At 33.5% G+C, this 19,287-nt stretch overlaps 1 long non-coding RNA gene across 1 annotated transcript in view; it reads right to left on the bottom strand.

Annotated features, from left to right (window-relative positions):
• Nucleotides 1-1,480: 1,480 nt before the first annotated feature.
• The window catches only part of LOC141377571 (uncharacterized), a 182,375-nt gene continuing 164,568 nt past the window's right edge, over nt 1,481-19,287 (bottom strand). The window contains exon 3 of the long non-coding RNA XR_012389927.1: nt 1,481-2,130. This is a non-coding gene — a long non-coding RNA (uncharacterized lncRNA). The remainder of the gene's footprint in view (nt 2,131-19,287) is intronic.

Below are 19,287 nucleotides of genomic sequence, written 5' to 3'. Positions count from 1 at the left end.
TTTCTTTTTATTTATTTATGTTTAATGTTTGATTTAAATTTTCAATAACATACCACATAAACAACATTAGAGAATGCTTCATTTTGGAGCGTTCTTGTTATACCTTTTAATAATTACAATTCATTCTCCATAATTACATGCACCTAAACTTAACCTGAAGCTTATTCTGAACACGTCCCTGGATGAACTGGTAACACCAGAAAAGCCATTGACATGGAGGTAAGCGGTCAACAGGTAACCGTGAAAAAGAACGGCATCATAATTTTTAAAGACAAAATGCAGCCATATGTTTCTCTGGCTACATAATTCAAGATATTCAGAATTGTATATAGAGCTACGTTTTCAGAATATGAGCCTATGTTGCAACGAACATCATTTTAATGCATCATTTTACGGCATTCTATACTTATTAATAATCTCAATTAATTATCCATAATTACATGCACCTAAACCTAACCCGCAATCTAAACTTAACAATGTAGTAAGGACATGTAATTAAATAAACTAAAGCTAATTCTGAAAACGTACTGCTATATACATTTCTGGAGAGAGCCAAATGCCTCCAAGAAGGTTTGTATTTTTGCTGGTTTTGTTTTCGCAAATACACCAGAGGCCGCTGTGTACACTTTTTATGATCTCAAATTTTTATCACGAGTTCCATTCGTGCCTGATGTTCTCGTGTAAATCCACTGCAACTGACCCACCCTCCTCCTTCCCTAAACCCAACCAATAGTGTTTTCAAAAGCACCGATTGACCAGCAACCATCCACTTCCCAAAACCCAACCATTTTAAAAAGCAATCCAGAAAAAGAAAAGCCCTTGTTTGAATTTTTGACACGTTTTCAGATCTTACCATATGCTCGCTGTTATTGACTTATTTATTTTATTTTTTTTGGATTCTGTTATTGTCTTACCCACTTTCTGGAACCATTATTTGCCTGACTCTAACTCTCTGCGTCTTAAGTTTGCCAACGTACATGGAGAGGTGACTAAACAAAGTGATAAAAGCAAGAAAGCCGTCCATATGTGGATAAGCGATCAGCTGGTAAGTGCGAAAAGGAATGGCGTCATACCACCCTGTAGCAATCGTTTCAAAAACAAAATGGAGCCATACTGTACATAAACTGAAAAAAAAAAAAAAAACATTCAAAGATGATTCCTTACTATTTACTAAATTTTTATAAGTTGTTGTAAACATTTTATTTGAGCTGAATTTAGACAATCAAATTAAGTTAATTAATTAATTTACATTACTAAATTATATTTGTTTATAAACAAACATAATTTGTGATCCCCTGAAATGGGTATACAGTAGAGCTATGTTTTCAGAATGAGCCTATGTTGAGTTAATCAATATCATTCAGTAGTTAAATGAATAATTACACTGAAACAAGGACACCTTCAAATAAAGTGTAACTGAAAGTAAAATTAATAAATAAAATGAGTCACCTTTTAGAATAAATACACAATCAATGGATTTCGATTTGGACACATGCGATTTAATGCATTTGCTACATAAATCTAGCTGTTTGACTAACTTGAAGTTACACCCATTTAACCAAGCATATTTTTTCCAATAAACTATGGATCAATGTTTAGTTATATCTGCTTCATACAACAGTTCATTGATTGTGCCAGCGGACAGAGTGGAAGGTTCAGTCTAACACAAGGTCTCTTTCAGCCTTCAGCCTGTTGTGTGTGTGTGTGTGTGTGTGTGTGTGTGTGTGTGTGTGCAGGAGCAGCATGTTTTCTATGTGATAAGAAACCAGCAAATTAAATCAAACGAGGTAGCTTCATATTAGCAAAGCAAAATCCTGGGATTTTCTTGAGCTCAAACTCTTGAACCTGGAAAGATAAAACATGCCTCAACGTGGGTCTTTTTAGCCCATTGCTCATGTTTTGTTGACACGATCGTTTCAAAGTTCCAAAAGATTTGCTGAAGTCTCCCGTTTGAACTTTCCTGAAACTTCCTAAATGCCATGCTGAGATGATGCAGTGTTGTGCTGAGATATATATTTTGCGACGAAAGTGCAGGTTTGCAGAATTCTCCTTCTTAAGAAGCGTGTGGGGTTTGAGGGTGTCTTTGCGCTGTTGATTTAGCTCTCTTGAAAAGTAGACAGGGAGAAAAGGCTGGAAAGAGAAAGAGAGAGAGAGAGAGTTTGATGATGTTCTGTCAGTTAGATTAACTTGCCGTATTAAAGGAGCTGGGACGTGGGGAGTTCAAGACGTCAGCGTTGAGTATCCAGCAGTCTCTGGGCCCCGAAAGCGCAGTCTCTTCTGAAAAAGCCTTCCTGCTTTACCCCTTGTTATTTCCCCCATTAGTGAAATCTCCCAGGATGCACTAGAACATTTGTCTCCATTAACAATTTAGGTTACAGGAGGGCTGGGCTTTGTGTGTGCGGTGGGAGAGAACTTTTCTCCAGCTTTTACCGATCCAATTACAGCCTTAATGCTTGTTCTGCGAGGAGCGCCAGAACTAAGCCCAAATGTGTGCTTTCCCCCCTGTGTGACTGTGGAAATGTTTACATGCACATCTGTAATCTAATTGTTTAAAACAATATTGTGATAAAGGTGCTTACACTAATTGCTTTTGGAAAATTCTTTTCATATGCCTATTTTATATATTATGCATCCATTAATGGCTCAGAAGTTTACTCAACATCTTACATTTCAACATAAAGTTCATTTTGTTATGATATAAATATTTCACTTTTAATGTTATGAGTGCTTTGTGCACGGTTAATTATTTGTTATGCTATGCATTCAAACAGATGACATATTGCATAAAGACATAATGCTTTTTTGTTTGCTGTCAAACTGTTGACCACTGACTTGTGTGAATCCAGTTCCAAAATGCAGTGAAATCTCCTACATGACTGTAATGCTGTTTTTAAATTGGAAGTGAAATAACCAGTCAACACTGAAAACTCTAATAAGTTGACTGAACTAAATTAATTGAGTAAACTTGTTGCCTCAATTTAGTTGAGCAATGGAGTCTCCCAAAACTTGCATATTTAAGTTTATTTAATTGCCGGTCTTGTAGACTATATTTAAATTGTTCAGTTTACCAAATGTAGTACTATATATTTTAGTATTTTCTATGCATATATATATATATATATATATATATATATATATATATATATATATATATATATATATATATATATATATATATATATATATATTATTTCTTAGATGGAAAATATGTTGAATTAAATATTAATGTACCCAAAATAAAGTAATAAGAAACCCCCAGTATCTTTGAAACTTATCTCAAAATAAAAACAAAACAAAACAAAACAAAACAAGACAAAACAATAAATGGTCTCTGATTCGAAGTAAAAAAAACATTGAGTGCGTTGAAATATGTTGATCTACTTTTGTATTGATTTAATGACTTGTAGATAATTGAGGAATGAAACTTCATAATGATGGTATCCGAAACGTCAAATCTTATTCAGACAGCATACCAATACATTTTCTAAACATTCATGCATCTTGACAATAAGGAACTAGGACTTTACAATACAAACAGTTTGAAAAAGTTACAATACAAACATTTGTTCTCTGATTTAAAAAAGACCTTGCACTTAAAAGGTTGCACATATTAGAATTTTACAGACAAGACTACATTTGCGAAAATGACCTACTTTTTTCAAAGGATTAGTTATGATTTCGAGCTCACTACTCTTGAAATCCTAAGTTTATGCATTTTCATAGTACATAAGTTAAATTAACTCATATTTAAGTGATATGACCAAAATGCAAAATTTTAATGTTTAATTAATGTTTAAATGTTTAATTTAATGTTATGTTTAATCGATTGTACTTAATTGTTTAAGCAAAGACATTATTAGGATTTACAGTAATGTTTACATTATTTTGTGTACTAACATTATTAATTAGTTTCTACTTTAATGAATATATAATAAACAAACTCGATTAACGAAACAATATTGCTGAAAACAGCATTTTTTACTATAATTTTTAGAGGTAGGGCCATCTTAGAATATTGATGTGTCTGACATCACAGGGTTAATTCTGTTCCATCACAGGGTTAATTCTGTTCCCCTGAAAATATACAGTAGAATTAATGAATTGAACATGAAGACCGGACAGCCTAATTTAACCCAGTGCATGAAGTTGTGAATGTGCATTGCAGAGTTGGTGCAAACACAAGCATCAGATGTGTGTCTAATATATAAACATATATTTATAAAAAATTTTTGTAATCCCTTTTAATTACCGATTGTTTGATTTGCTTTGGACCACTCTGTATTACGCTGCCTGACTGCTTATCTGGGTTTCAACAAGGTCCGGTATCGATGCAATGGGTGGGTACTTTCCCTTTAGTCAGAATGTAAAGCCCCTCAGTCCATTACTTTCACTGTAACTGTTCAGGCGAGGGAACGGAACCAAGCCTGATACGTCAGACACAGCGATATTCCAAGATGGTGGCGCTTGAGCTAAAAGCTAAAGTAAAATACACCCTTTTCTTCTAAATGGTTACATTGATCGAGTTTGCTTAATATATTTTAATTAAAGGGGAAGCAATTTACAAAATAATGTAAACTTGACTGCTTCACTTCCAATTTAAAGGAACACTCCACCTCTAAACAAAAATAAACAAAATAAATAAAAAAAGTAAAAAATAAAATAAAATAAATAATAAAATAAAATAAATAAATAGAGAATCAAACAAACTAAACAAACAAACAAACAAACAAACACATAAACAAACAAACAAACAAATAAACAAACAAATAAATAAATAAATACATACATACATACAATTTTACAAGTCTCCTAGAATTAAACATTTGACTTGACAGCTGGATCCATTTAGCTGATTTCTTGTTCTGCCAGTGTCACTTTTAGCTTAGCTTAGCATAATGAACTGAACCAGTCTTGACTTTTAGGATTTCGTTCATATAATAAAAATAATTATTCCGCCAATAAGCAAAATCTTCTTCTGTTGTTACATTGTGTAATAAGAAGAAAGGAAAATGCCAAATCTATGCTACCTGATTAAACACGACAAATGCATCTCTCTCATCTCCATGGTTTTAAGGCATGCTCTGAATGTAGCCCATTCTTATGGCTATCAAACCCCTTAGTCTTTGTGCAATGGGATTTTTAATGACCACATAGAGTCACGGGCTTGGTTTAACGTCTCATCCGAAAGACAGCGTCCACTGACAGTATAGTGTCCCCTTTACTATAATGGGGCATTAGGACTCAAACAGACTGCAAGTTGAGTACCCCCTGCTGTCCTCACTAACACACCACTTCCAACAGCAACCAAGTTTTCCCTTGTGGTCTTCCTTCCAGGTATCTTGGCTGCAGGGTGATATGGCTGTGGCCATTTATAACACCATGTAACTACAGAAGACTTAAACTTTTAACAGGAACATTTTCAAAACTCTATTTTGAATTTTTTGAACGAAATGCTAATAATCAAATTCGATTCAATTCATTATGCTTAGCTAAGCTAAAAATGACTATAGCAGACCAGGAAATTGGCTGAATGGATTCAAAAATGTTTTAAGTCAACTGTTCAACTCTAGTGGACTTAAAATGAGCCCTTTAAAAAAAGAAAAAGAAGTGTTGTGTTCCTTTAAGTTTTGTGGATGTCTACTGCACTCTCTAATGCAATGTGGCTAAAATAGGAATACTCCACATCTTAATTTGATTTGTGTTTGCATTATGATAGATTAATACAAGCAAATTCTTTACAAGGTACATTCCTAAATGTACAGACTGTCAGAATGTGCTTGCTTATGAACCGGTCAGTTCATTTTGGCCCTACATATATCAGAACTTTGCATTTACAGTGACAGAATACAATAAAATATTCTGAAAGTACATTGATAACATCATGAGAATGCGCATACACTGTGGCATGTATATCTGTAAACTTACACCTCATTAGATTTTATTTGCGGCACCCCACCATCATGGCAGATTGCTTGCTTCACTCTTCACTTTCCACTTGAAGTGTTGTTGGCGGCGGTGTCTAAAATAATAACAATAACAGCTCCAATAGAAATGAAGAGGCTGCTGTCCACTGCTCAATTGAAAATGCTTCAGAAATGACCTGGACTCAGGTAAAAAAAAAGGAAAGAAGATGGAGGAAGGAATTTCCTTATGAAAATGTATGAAGCTATTACATTTATTAAGACTATTATTACAGTGCATTTAAAATACATATAATGTATATTAAGGTTTAATTATTTTACATTAGTTAATACATTTGGTGTCATTAACAATAACTATGAACACTACTTTTATCAATTATAGAAAAATAGCTCAAGGGGAAATATTAATAATTAATCATAACTTGTTATAAATAATTATAATGTTTAGATAACATTTAGATCCTGTTCAGAACTCCAAATTAGCACTGCATGGATATAAAGCATGAACTATCTGTGATGTTGGTTGCAGTAGTTTTAAAACATTAATACCAAGAAAAGTAGCATAACAGTGGGTTTTATAGAAGAAAGATCAAGTCAAGGCCACAATCACAATATATATATATATATATATATATATATATATATATATATATATATATATATATATATATATATATATATATATATATATATATATATATATATATATATATATATATAAAATATTCAAAGATGATTCCTTGGATTTACTCAATTTTTTTATGTTAAGTGGTTGTAAACATTTTATTTTGGCTGAATTTAAACAAACAAATTAAGTTGAACATTATTAAACTTAATTTGTTTGTTTAAATTCAATACAAATAAATTGTTTGCAACAGTTCTGCATGCAACACTTTTTTCAGTATATATATATATATATATATATATATATATATATATATATATATATATATATATATATATATATATATATATATATATACACACACAGACATTCCTACCATACCTGACAGAAGTCTTGTCGTCAATCCTAGTTGTATAAGCAACAAATAATAGTTGATCATTTGGAAACATGGCAGAAGATAGAGTTTTCTGATGAATCATCTGTTGAACTTTATCCCAATCATCACAAATACTGCAGAAGACCTATTGGAACCCGCAAGGACCCAAGATTCTCATAGAAATCAAGTTTGGTGAAGGACAAATCATTGGGATTGCATTCAGTATGGGGGTATGCAAGAGATCTGAAGAGTGGATGGCAACATCAGCAGCCTGAGGTATTAAGACATTTGTGCTGCCCAGTACATTTAAAACCACAGTAGAGGGCAAATTCTTCAGCAGGATAGTCCTGCTAAAACTCTTTCTTTGCCATTTCAGATGAATTAAAAAGTTGGTCAATTGTAATTGTTTATAAGTCATAAATAACCATAAATACAGAATTTTAATATTTAATTTGCATGACAAGTTTTACATTACACACACTGTTATTAATCTAAAGGGGGTGGTAAGGGGAATGTGGTTTTACAAAGGGAATGCTTTTTGTCATTTTTTTCCTAAAGGGGGATGTCACCCCCCCGCATCCCCCCTCAGTTCGAGCACTGCTTCTACCCATATTTGGTTCATATTATGTTGTCAGTTTATGCTCTCTTCACAATAGAAAATTCTGCGTGGTATTAAAAAGAAAGCCTAAATGCTGAAGTCAGTCTTAGGCTTGGGAACATGCGTCTGTTTCTCTAAAATCCAAACAAACTCTATCAGAATATGAAGTGCTGGAAAACTCAAGATATTGCTGTCTATGAATGACTGACCCAAAATAAACCAGTAAATGGTAAGACTGATCTGAATAGCATCTCTTATGCCATGTTCAGTCCATGAGTCACATTACGCACAATTCAGTTGGATGCATAATCAGGTTACAACATCATAACTCATGTTATATTACCCTTCCATTTTAAGCTTAAAGTTACATCCTTAGCATAAAGATGTGCAGGCTAGTGGACTGCCAATATGAGGGAATATTTATATGCTACATTCTGAGCATGGTTTATGCAAATTTGCACTGTGTTGATTTTTTGGTTGAAGGACAGCAAAGTCTTTTACTCTCCATCTTAATCTAATTAGTCTAATGGGTGGGATGCTGGTCTGCCAGTGGTCTAAAATGACTCTCCATATGCTTCTAAAACTTCTCCTTAAACATGCAGACCAAACACTGGGGACACCTGGGCAAAGATAACTAGACTCCGGTCCCTGCCATAACAGCCTGCCAATCTGGCTCACTATCTGCTCTTACTGGTCCAATTCAATAGGGCATACAAGCAACACCCTCCATGTGCACCAGTGTCCAGTCCGTCCTTCTGGGTAGCCAGATAGTGGCTCTGCTTGGCTTCTGCGGTGACAAGTACCAAGCCGCGTCAAATGAGGTGAATGCCGAGGCATATTTTTGGGTTAAAAAGGACAGATGGACACAAATGCGGCGTGTGGCATGAGAATGTGCAGAGCTTCTGCACTGAATACACTTTCAGGTGAACTGACACATGTGGTGTCAGACTTAGACAGCAAACAGAGGACCATCTGATTTATAATGGACACAAAAAATGGCAAGAACTGGCTGAAATGGTCATTTTTAATCTGATTGGATTTTGCAGCAGTTCTGTTTGGAAACAAAGTCATGCTTTCAAGGTGCTACACTGATGCAGCCAGAGAGTTTATGGCAGATAATATTATTTCAATTCCACAATGCTTTTAACCCTTTAACTGCCCCACCAAGAAAAAAAAAAATAGAAATGATTGGATTTCATGACTCTTAATGTCGCTAGTTAACACACCTTTTTTCAACACATGCTATAATTTCTAAAATATCAACTCTCTACTAACTGGTTGATATGCTGATTTATGGTAAAAAGTACCAGAATTAATACATATACTATAAAGAAATCTGAAAAAATATGAACTGTAAGATCAATTTATAAAAAAATATCTACATAAAACATTTTTGAACAATAAATCGTCTTTATTTTTTTTAAGTATGCCATAAAATATTTTAAATTCTCATTTAACACGTTTTCTTGTTAAAGAAAACGTCAATCAAGAGTAAAAGAACAATAGGAATGATTTTTTAAACCAACAATGCTGTGTGTGTAAATCGTTATTAAAGTCAATCTTTAAATGACTTTAACCGACATTATTTAAAACAGTCAAAATATGCACAACCATTTGATAGACCTGGTAGTTAAAGGATTAAAATATGTGCATTTAAAAAGACTATGTATCTCCAATTATTTCCACTGTAAAAAGGCAAAATGTTGCACCAATGGCTGCAGTGATTGCAAAGTTTGGTTTGAGTAATGCTTTTCTATAGACTTTCCATTTTCCATTAATAACAATTATTCATTGCTAGCTAAAGAGCATCTGCTTTCCCACCCAATGGCAAACTCTAAGATTACTGACATTCATTCAGAAATAAAACAAACATGCAGAATTATGGAAAAGGCTCTTCATATTAGAAAATAGATTTTAGATTTTCATCTAAACTAAGGACTGTTCACAAAGAGGTTTAACACTTTACAACATTTTAACCTTTTCTTTTTATAGTTTTGCAACTATAAAAAGTTAATTTACTACAGCATCTCAGGGACTTAGTAGTTAAATGAATAGTTACTGTACATCACAACAAGGACAGGTTAAAATAGAGTGCAACCAAGTTATTTAAGAAAAACAGAATGGCTTTTTTTATGATATTGTGTAAAAATAAACCTTTCAGAACCATACTTTTTAAGAATGTTGTACATAAAGTGTACATTTCATTACCTAAGAAGTGCAAAAGTAATTGTTTTAAAATGTATTCCCATTGTCAGAGAATGGCTGTGGCCATTTATAACACCATGTAACTACAGAAGACTTAAACTTTTAACAGGAACATTTTCAAAACTCTATTTTGATTTTTTTGAACGAAATGCTAATAATCAAATTCGATTCAATTCATTATGCTTAGCTAAGCTAAAAATGACTATAGCAGACCAGGAAACTGGCTCAATGGATTCAAAAATGGTTTAAGTCAACTGTTCAACTCTAGTGGACTTAAAATGAGCCCTTTAAAAAAAGAAAAAGAAGTGTTGTGTTCCTTTAAGTTTTGTGGATGTCTACTGCACTCTCTAATGCAATGTGGCTAAAATAGGAAAACTCCACATCTTAATTTGATTTGTGTTTGCATTATGATAGATTAATACAAGCAAATTCTTTACAAGGTACATTCCTAAATGTACAGACTGTCAGAATGTGCTTGCTTATGAACCGGTCAGTTCATTTTGGCCCTACATATATCAAAACTTTGCATTTACATCTGCTTTCCCACCCAATGGCAAACGCTAAGATTACTGACATTCATTCAGAAATAAAACAAACATGGAGAATTATGGAAAAGGCTCTTCATATTAGAAAATAGATTTTAGATTTTCATCTAAACTAAGGACTGTTCACAAAGAGGTTTAACACTTTACAACATTTTAACCTTTTCTTTTGATAGTTTTGCAACTATAAAAAGTTAATTTACTACAGCATCTCAGGAACTTAGTAGTTAAATGAATAGTTACTGTACATCACAACAAGGACAGGTTAAAATAGAGTGCAACCAAGTTATTTAAGAAAAACAGAATGGCTTTTCTATGATATTGTGTAAAAATAAACTTTTCAGAACCATACTTTTTAAGAATGTTGTACATAAAGTGTACATTTCATTACCTAAGAAGTGCAAAAGTAATTGTTTTAAAATGTATTCCCATTGTCAGATCATGTACCGTTATTTTTGTGTGTAATTCACTAGTCAATGATTTTTATTAACTGATAACTGATCACCGAGCTTTTCTCCAGGTATGAGGCATTTAGAGACTACAAGGAAAGAAAAAAAAAATAAACAGATGATAAATAAATAAAATAAGATCAATCCAAAGACAAACTATTTAAAACAAGTCTAGCATACTTACAAATCTTCTCCCGAAAAGAGAGATCAAGCAAAAAAAGCAACTTCTGGTAGAAGATGCCATTTTGTTGTGAAAACTGTGTTCTTTAAACTTTGTGTACATCTTTTTTCTGTACTTTTTATGTGTAGATTAAAGAAGAGACCAAAACATAAATATGGATGATCATTAAAGTTGTGCAAAAACATCAGGATCTGGTAGACTTTTGCATAATACTTTGGAAAGTGTCTGCCGTCATTCATCCTACAGTAGCTATTACTTTATTTTTCATCCTTCCATGGTCAATAAGTGAAACCTAAAGCTACATTTGCTTTTACGTTTCATTACTAGAGAATGAAAAGATACACGGCGACATCAAGAACTCATTGAAAGTTCGTTAAAGCTGTCATGTCTGGAGGTCACAGTCAGTGAAAAGAAGCTTAAATTGCACCTAAACAAGAAACCAATTCTGAATAGTCACTTTTCTTGTCAGTTAGTCTGAATCTTTTCAATGAAATCTTACGGAAAAACGTACCTAGTTTACATCATGGTGAATACGATTTTGAGGTGTGAAATGATCAGGGCACAGAGCTGTTTCTCTGTGATACTGCACGTGTTGATATGCATATTATGTGACACTAAATGACTTTTGCAGAAGCACTGACTTTATTTCATGAGTCCTACGATTACTATTACTACAGTAATTACAATAACTTAGTAGTAAAATGAATAGTTATTATACATCACAACAAGGGCTGATTAAAATAGAGAGCAACCAGGTATTTAAGAAAAACAGAATGGATTTTCAATTGTATTGTGTAAAAAAAAAAAACTTTCAGAACTATCAATTTCTGAATTTGAGCACAGAGTTAATTTCATAGGTACTACTATTAAATACTATTAAAAGTGTATCGCAAACCCCAATATTTTGCAAAAACAATTAAGCAATTGAGCAATTTGATACAAGCACATCCTTTGAAAGACGTTTCAACAGATTGGGTATTCTAGTTACATGCCAACGTACAACTCTAACACCAAGCAGAGTGGTCTTGCCAGGCTTCTTGTCCAAATAGCTGTAACGATTTTAGTACTGATGCTGAAATCTGACCAAACAAGCAAGCCATGCTAAGAAAAGAAAGAAGACAGCAAAGAAGTAACTTTATGCTTTTGTTTACCTTATTGTTCTTGACGTTTGACTATAACATCAGAACAAAGTGCTTATTCATATTTTATTTGTTTTTGTTTGCTTACACTGATAAAATGCTTGATGTGTTTTGTACAAAAGTAATACATGGCTGTTTAGTTTCGTAAGTTAAAGTGATGCTTTCTTTTCCTCGAAATAACATGAAAGATTGCATATCAAATATGACATTATTTAGCATGTTAAATAAGTTCCAAGCACACAATTGTAAAAACTATTTATGTAACAACTATTTAGATTTTTTCACTGTTTAGGTTTTACTGTTCTGGTTTTTGGTGAACAAAAATGCTCTTGGAGCTTCATTTGATTACTGTTGAACAACTGACATGATTTGACAGTAGCTATGTTTCCATCCACCTATTTTTATACACATTTTGCATTAAAAAACGGTTGATGTAAACACCTTGACAAAAAAAAACCTACTCACAAATTGTGACAAAGTAAGACATAAATTTTTTTATAAGAAAAGATGCACATAAACAATGATGGAAAGACTTTCCAAGTTAAATTATTTCATTTAATGTAAGACAATTTAGGCGATGCAGTGGCGCAGTTGGTAGTGCAGTGACATACTTGCCTCACAGTAAGTATGTCACTGTTTTGAGCCTCGGCAGGGTCAGTTGCCCATTCTGTGTGGAGTTTGCATGTTTTCCCTCATAGTCCCTCACAGTCCAAAGACATGCAGTACAGGTAAATTGGGTAGGCTAAATTGACCGTTGTGTATGAGTGTGAATGAGTGTTTCCCATACATGGGTTGCAGCTGGAAGGGCGCCCGCTGCGTAAAACATATGCTGGATAAGTTGGCAGTTCCCTCCATTGTGGCGACCCCAGATTAATAAAGGGACTAAGCTGAAAAGAAAATGAATGAAAATTTTTGGGTTAACCAATCCTTTAAAATGTACTTTTTAAGTTGCCTATACTGATATACTGCCAATAAGCTTGTGTTTCCCATGCTAATAAGTAATGCCAGACAGAATCTGTGGACATTTTTGCTATTTCTGCACAGAATTCTGTGGATATATGTGAAATGATTTTGAGAGTCTCATAACTAAAAACTATAGATATGAAAAAAAAAAAAAACTTTTGAACTTTTATTTAATGTTTACAATGCAAATCCAGTTAGATTCACTCATTTGGTAAATAAAGCAAGCCTTATATACAAAATACATTTTCATATTTGTCAATAATATTGCTAAAATTAATTAAAAACTCAATAAACTTGATGGGCTGAAAATCTGAAGAAATCAGGCTCATTCTGAAAATCTACCCATATATATATATTTCTGGAGAGAGCCAAATAAGAGGATCATTTTTTTGCATTTTTTTTTCTTGAATCCATCAGAGACCACAGTGTACGCTTTTTGAGATCTCAAATTTCTCTCGCTAGTGCCATTCGCGCCTGCTGTTCTCACATAAATCCACCAGAGGCTGCTGTCGACTGACTTGCTGACTGACTGATCAACTGACCCACTCTCCTTCCCAAAATTCAACCAACAGTGTTTTCAAAAGCACAGACTGACCAAACTAAAATTTTGTTAAAATAAATAAATAAACTTGGTTGAAATTTTCTGTTTAATTGGTGGTTATTAAAAAGTCTAAACAAGTCAAACTGGCCAAGACTTCATGAAAAGAGTCAAAAGTTTGATTGCATGAGAACATTTCATTCATTCATTCTCTTTTCAGCTTAGTACCTTTATTTATCAGGGGTTGCCACAACGGAATGAACTGCCAACTTATCCAGCATATGTTTTACACAGTGGATGCCTTTCCAGCTGCAAACCAGCACTGGGAAACACCCATACACTCTTGCATTCACACACATATACTACGGCCAATTTAGCTTATTCACCTATACCATGTCTTTGAACTGTGGGGGAAACCAGAGCACCTACCCACGTGAACACGAGGACAACATGCAAACTCTACACCAAAATGCCAACTGATCCAGCTGGGGCTCAAACAAGTGACCTTCTTGCAGTGAGGCAACAATGCTAACCACTGAGCCACTGTGCCACCCTCATAACATTTCATTCAGAAATAATAGCTTTGAGCTTTCAAAATCCGTTATCATCTAATGAACCTTATTAGGACACACTGAAATACACAATTCACAGCTCAGAGAGTGTTATCTGTGCTACGCTGCTGTTAACATATTAATAAAAGTCTACATGATAGTTCTGTCAAATTACCGAAGGCTCTAAACAAATATTGTTGCTCTGTATATTTGTCATTTAAAGCTGACAGAGGAACTGCATCAGCCATGCATGTGTGTCCATGAAGCTCTCTCAACAGAAAATAATTCATCAACATGCGTCACTCACAGTTATTGCCGAGGACAAACGCATATGTGTGTGTGAGTGTTTCTCAATGTGTGTGTGTGTGTGTGTGTGAGGTCCCGATGAAGGCGTCTTCGGCTGCTAATCAGAAGTGGCAGGCCAAAGCAAGGAAACAGGAGCAAGAGAAGAAGAGTTTGATCATTTTCTGCCAGCATCAATAACTTCAGACAGCTGCCCCCTCACCAAACACACACACACACATACATTTTCACACATGCACCGAATTAGAAATGCACACACCTACACACAAACACAAGCATGCTAATTCCAGTGCTTATCACAGCAAAGTGAAAGAGTTTGACAGCGGCTGACTGGTCCTCTGCTGTGCACGGCTGACCTTTAAACTCGTCGGTGGGCGGATGAGAGGGAGGCTGCCTGTTCTCTGCTGGTTAGTCAATGATTGATTGCTCGTCGTGGGTTGTGATGTGATCGCTCGCAATGACCAGGCATTTCAGACTATTGCAGCATGACAATTTTTTAAAATATGCTTTCGATGTGCTACGACCTGTGTTTGACACATGGTGCACAATTGGTTTGTTTGTTAAATCACAATTTTTATAATGATTTCCTATATTTCTAAAAATAAAATGAAATATTGATAATAATAATAATAATAATAAAAAAAACAAAATAATAATAATAATAATATGAATTGTATAATATAAAATTAATTAGATTCCAATTTATTAGAATAATATTATTAATACAATAAATATATGCATGAAATAAATAAATACATATTTTACGTATATAAATTGTTTTGATTATATATATATATATATATATATATATAGGGTTCAGATGCAAAAAACCTCTAAGTACCATCTGAAATTTCCAGAAAAAAAAGCATTATTCTCAGCCTCCTTTGTTTATATTCAGTTATTTTACTTTGCCCTAAAAAAAAAAAAAAAAAAAAAAAAAATATATATATATATATATATATATATATATATAAAACCAAATGAACCAACTAGTTTATTTTCTTAATTTACACAGCAAAAAAAAAAAAGTTTCCTACTGATTTTTTTTTAGATATTTGGCCAAGAAGGTAAGGACATGTTTTTTTTTTGTTTTTTTGCAGTGTATAATGCTATTATATATAGAGCTACCACTTTTAAATTGTCTTATTATTGTTACATTCCTGAATTTATGATTTAATGTATTGTTGCATCTGTAAACTAGTAATGTTGTAAAATGTTGTGTATAACAAACAAGGGGCAAAAACGATGGCATGGATTCAGACTTGTTTATATTAATTTTCATGCAATGTTTAAAATTAATAAGAGTTAATATTTGGTGGAATAACTTAATTATATAATATTTTTATGACTGCAAATTAAAAATGTAGTTATTCTAATAAACTGCCATTTTATAATGACACAATGACTATTTTGTATCTGAAAAATAGTAATGTATTAGGCTTTGAAGGCTTTATTTGCCATACCGTTATACTTTTCCCCATTCAAAACTATACCAGTGACAAGTCTTGTGTATTCTATAGTCTTTGCACATTCACTTTGAATCTGATAAGAAGCAATATTTGCACACACTATAATACATTTTTCCCCACACACAGGCTTTCATGAGTTTAGGTTCTCTCATACAGCATTGCTAATGTTTTTTTTCTTTCACATCTGCTGTAAAATGTTGTGATACAAACACTTATCATTTACTTGAAAGCCATGGAAAATGTGCTCACAGCAGCGAACCAAAAGGAGGGTTTTAACACAGTGATACACCCACAGACATGTACACACACACAACCCTGAAGTCTATTAATAAAAAGTGACTGAATGCATTGTACAGATAAAAATCAAAGCTCTAAAGGTGTTTTTCAATGACACTCTCGCCTTTTATCTTTGTCCACACAGTACATACTTGTATGTGTGTCACTGTTTTTTAAAACGATATATATAAAAAGATAAAAGAAAACATGGATTTAAAGAACATTCAAGCGCTGTCTACAGTGTTTTACCGTAATTGGACAATGTGAATTTTTTAAGAGATTCGCAGTTTGAACTCTGGGTCACTATACAACCGTAATAACACAATTATACTCTCAGTTGATTTTGCAGTGGTAAATCTGAGGTTGTTAGTAAAGGGTATTTGCTCTGCTGGGATCTGGATCGAACAATATCAAAGCAGCAGTCAATGTGTTCAGTATCATTAAATAACACATTTTGATTCACTCCTAAAAAAATCAGTTCTAAGGCTTTTATAAATGCACTTGCTGTGTGAAGCTTGTAAACTTCAGTTCTCATTCATGTAATTCTATAGAGGAGAGTTTAAAGTTCTTCTTTTGTGTTTTGCTGATAAAAGAGCAAAATAAATACAGGTTTGGAATGGCAAAGCTCTGTCACTGGAGTAAATAATTACAGATTTTCATTTATGGGGAAACAGTGTCTTTATATTTAAAGGTGCAGGATGTAAGTTTGACACCCAGTGGTTGAAATAGGTGTAAGATTCAATTCTAATGGTGGAAGGTTAAATGCCTGTAAGCCTTTTTAGTGCTTCTGAAAAGAATTGTTTTATTTATTAGACTTTATTTATGTTTGTTTTCAACTCCGAATTCAATCTGACTTCAATTTTACGTAACCATCAAATTTAGACTGTATTTCTAATTGTTTTGATTTTGACGCCCCAGGGTTTACGTTTTTCTCATGGACAGGATCTCGACTTTCAAAAGTTAGTCAGAAGAATCAGGGTTAACTAATACCCAATTAGTCTAGTTGCCTCTTGCTTACTTGTACTAAAGGAATAGTTAATTTAGTCATTAATTTAGTCATTAAGTCATTAATTTAGTCATTTCGATACAATCTGCTAAATAAGTGATAACCAGAAACCGAATAGTCTCCGGCTGAAGTGCTGACTGCTCCAAACAGTTTTGTGCAATTCGTTTGGATATCATGTACACAGATCAATATAGCACCAACCTCCACACAATCTACTGGATATAAACGATTTCAGGAGAATTCAGAATGCATCAAAACTTAACACGTTATTTTCTAGATGTAAGGGTATCATGCCAATTACAGAACCAAACAATAAAAGCCAATTCAGAAGTAAATGCTGAAACATCAATAACTCAAAGATAAATCTATAAGTATAGCTGGAAGTCTAAATTATACATACAGTAGTATTGAGCTTGAGAGCTCTTCCTTACACTGTTTACAGACTTGCGACCTAGAGACATTTCGTCCTTCTATTCAAATAGCCTATAAGAACAATAAATGGTTCTTTTGTTAATGTTAACCAGTGACTTGAAGATTTAATAATCTGTTGACATTTAATCAAAATTTATCAAAGATAGTGAACAAAACCTCGTTACCAGTTACACCTGAGTATTTATCAGTGATAGCAGAAGGAAAGTTCTGGAAAGAGGGCAAAGTCTATCCTGGGCTTTTTTCTTCAGATATCTGAGTTTTTGTTGTTTTTTTGCAGGGCACATTTAAGTCTGTGTAAAAACCATCCCTACATAGGTATTGCATTCCTGAGTCAAAACACATGCAGGAGAAGGCTGTCGGATTGATGACTAAGTCTGACAATCGAGACTAAAGGCTGATTTAATTCATGTTCTATTTACAGTAAAAGCAACGGCACACAATAGAAGGAATATTTTACATAAAATGGGTTTGTGTTTTAACCAATACCTAGAAATAAATTGAAAATCAGCTGTTATTCAGCTTTTCATTTTTTTAAAGCTGAACAACAGAAAACTGACAATGATCACCTCAGGTAGACTTCATGTGCTCTATTCAGTGTAAATGCTAACAATGTAAGTTTGAATACCATTTTACATTACATTTATGTCCAAACTACTGAAAGCAGCAGCAGATAGTTCACCTCAGACCTCGAAAATAAAATAAACTGTCTGAAATTGAAATTTAGAACTGTGACTCGGTATAAACCAACACATATCAGTGATTAAGCATCAACATATAATAATGTTAAAGAAGTTTAATATTTATTAATTAGACTGTAAACCTTACAATTTCATTGGAGTGCAGTAAGTGTACCATTCTGTGCTTCTGATTGGCTGTATTTAATTTCTGTCATGTTTCGTCTGGTGCAAACGGCCAAATTGCTTGTCGCTGCAAATCTATGTAGCCTGTTGTTAAGACACGGTGTTACAATGTAACACTCACCTAATGTTTACGTTCGTAATATTTATATTATTAGCTAAATAACCTTATGTGGATTTCTGAATCCGTATCCCATTTCGGAGTCTGCTACTGTCCACCGGAGGTCGCATTTCAGTCACAGACACTTGCTTTGAGAGCCTTTCTGAATGAATGAATGAATGAATGAATGAATGAATGAAATATGCGCTTCCTAACAAGGCAACACAGCACGTAACACACTTTCAAAGCAGAATATCTGACTTTTTCAGTTAAACAAGTATGTTCACTTGGCATGTTCCTTAAATATCTGCAAAAACTTACAGCACGTTTAAGAAGTGTCCTTTAATTCTTTTAAACACTTTTAAATTTGCAATGTTTAATGCTGCTGTTTTATGGAGTAATTCTTTATATCAGTAAGCACTCTTTCTGAGCTTCCTCAAACAGCTGAAATGTAGTTTTATGAGTTTTCCGGGTTGCTCCCTCAAAGATGCATGTGTGATTACAAGCAATACAAGGAAGATCTGGTAGATACAGCAACTGAATTTATCTAGTTAAAATGTATTTTTACCACTGATATGGTGTTAGAGGCACTATTTTAAGTGAAAAAAGTGATGTAACAGCAGAATCCTATACCTCATGACTTGTCACATTTTTGGAAATATTTATGAAAATTAGTGATCTTACACTATGAGATTGTTTGATTATGCATGAAAGCATTCATTGTTTTCCCAGACACACTTCAGCCCAATTCAGCTT

Source organism: Danio rerio, chromosome 14 (genome assembly GCF_049306965.1).
Source record: "Danio rerio strain Tuebingen ecotype United States chromosome 14, GRCz12tu, whole genome shotgun sequence".
Taxonomy (NCBI): Eukaryota; Metazoa; Chordata; class Actinopteri; order Cypriniformes; family Danionidae; genus Danio; species Danio rerio.
Note: the sequence above shows the minus strand (reverse complement) of the source record. Positions and strands in the feature narration are given on the sequence as shown.